The sequence below is a fragment of the Oratosquilla oratoria genome, unplaced genomic scaffold (genome assembly GCF_046742065.1).
Source record: "Oratosquilla oratoria isolate Oo_2021 unplaced genomic scaffold, ASM4674206v1 SCAFFOLD199, whole genome shotgun sequence".
Classification (NCBI taxonomy): Eukaryota; Metazoa; Arthropoda; class Malacostraca; order Stomatopoda; family Squillidae; genus Oratosquilla; species Oratosquilla oratoria.
The window spans coordinates 110001-112500 of record NW_027467551.1 but is presented as its reverse complement, the minus strand read 5'-3'; the positions used below and the strand labels follow the sequence as shown (position 1 = coordinate 112500).

At 31.8% G+C, this 2500-nt stretch overlaps 1 protein-coding gene across 2 annotated transcripts in view; it reads right to left on the bottom strand.

Moving 5' to 3' along the window:
- Positions 1-2500, bottom strand: part of LOC143022836 (BTB/POZ domain-containing protein 6-like) — a 50287-nt gene that overhangs the window by 1632 nt on the left and 46155 nt on the right. The window lies entirely within an intron of this gene.

Here is a 2500-nt window from a genome sequence, read left to right as displayed (position 1 = left end):
AGAGAAACATGGGCAAGAAGTACAAAGACAAACAGAGAAATATGGCGGGGCAAAGTAGGGAAACAAATAGAGATAATGGTGGAAAAGGAAGAGAAAGAGGGAGAAAATGTGACAGACATGGTGACAGACAGGGATATATATATATATATATATATATATATATATATATATATATATATGTATATACACATTATATGAATATATACAGACGCTCCTCAACTTACGTTTTAGTTACGTTCCGAACGGCCGAACGTAACGTGAAAATGAACGTAAGTTGTTACTGTACGTCCATAAATTCTATTACCGTATCTTATAAAACACCCCTAAATCATTAATTATAAACATAACATTGTAAAATAATAACATTAGTTTCAAATAAATTAAATTCAAGCAACATAAAGTGAGATGGGGAGGAGGAGGAGGCAAGGCACGTTCAGTCTGTCGTTTGTGCCATGTAAACAATGGACGCAGCGTCATGCGTAAGTATCGTTTGAACGTCTCGTGCAACAGAGAGCGCGCTAAACTCAAAAATTCACAAAAAAAAAAAAAATACAGTCAGTTCAAACGTAAAATCGCAAAAACGTAAAACGAATGATACGTAAGTAGAGGAGCGTCTGCATATATATATATATATATATATATATATATATATATATATATATATATATATATATACACACACACACATATATATATATATATATATATATACACACACATATATATATATATATATATATATATATATATATATACACACACAATATATATATATATATATATATATATATATATATATATATATATATATTTACAAAGGATTTACAAAGGCGGAGCATGCCCACAGGAGACCTTTTGGTCCATAACTAGGTTGGATGCGAAAAAATATATATAAATGATAAAGAAATAGATAAAATGGAAAAAAAATAATATAATAATAAACTAAATAACACATAGGTATAGATAAATGATAAACAAACAGGTAAATATCAAATAATAATAAACTGGCAAATAAATAATAATAAATGGAAATCAAGCAAATGATAAACAAAGACAAATAATAACAAACAAATAATCAAATAATATAAAATAAATGGCAGTCATTACAGCATCTTGCTTCAATGTTTAAATGAATCATAAAGCTTCAAACTGAACTACATTGCACTGCCTCTGCAGGAAGTTTTTTCCATTCATTAACTACACAGTTGGTGAAGTTGTTTCTACCCACTTCCAAATTAAATCTATTTCCTGACAGTTTGAGACCATTATTTCTTGTCGGATTCTCAGTGTAAGAATTTTGTCACTTGATTTTGTCAATCCCCTTTAGAATTTTGAATACCTGTATCAAGTCACCTCTGAGTCTACACTTTTTTAGGGAAAATAGATTCATATGTTTTAGTCGATTTTTGTATGATTTATTCTTTATATTTGGAATCAGTTTTGTGGCTCTCCTTTGTACTTTTTCCAATCTCTCAATGTCTTTAATGAGATTCGATGACCATATGGAAACAGCATATTCCAAATGTGGACGAACTAATGATTTATATAGCTTGTTAATGAGAGATCAGCTTTTGAAGTCAAAAAATTGCTGAAATACACTGCTTAGATGATTTTAGATCAATACTGATAATTACCCAGAGATCATTCTCACTATCCACTTTTGTTAACGAATTTCCAAACAACTTGTAATCATATTTACTGTTATTTTAAGTGGCCTTGCTCTGGACGTGCTGTGTCTTGCGACACTACTTCTGACCTAGGGCAGTGGACAAGGTGCAGGGATGACCCGTCATCCAGGAGGTGCTAGGATAAAATGGAGGGTGGAGGGGTGTGGAGTGTATTCAGGGATGGAATGAGTGGAAATGATCTTATGCCTTTTTCTTTTTGGCTACCTCCCTTCTAGGGGGGAAAGCCATGGTATATGTATGTGCATAACCTTGCATTTACTTGTGTTAAATTTCATTAGCCACTTTTCAGACCATTGCTGTAATTTTTTTCTAAATCTTCTTGAATATCTAATTGATTGAAGTGATCATTTGCCATCCTGCACAATTTTGTATCATCAGCAAATTTGAAGACAATACATTTTAGTCCATGGTCTATATCATTTATATATACTATGAACAGGAATGACCCAAGAACGGAACCCTGAGGAACTCCACTTGTAACATTTTTCCATCTAGAAGTTTTGCCATTTAAAATAACTCTGTTTTCAATCATTCATCCAATTTCTAGTCCAACTTAATAGGCTGCCACTTTGTGTGAAGCTAATTTAGTATGTAGTCTTCCGTGGGGGACAGTATCAAAAGCTTTTGCAAAATCTAAATATATTAAATCTATATTGTTTCTTTTGTCATAATTCGATATGACTATGTTGTAGAATTTGAGTAAATTAGTCACGCAAGAACATTTCTGTCTGAATCCATACTGGCTATCATTTATCAAACAGTTCCTTTCTAAATGATGTTCGATAGCATCTCTGATGATAGTTTCCATCATA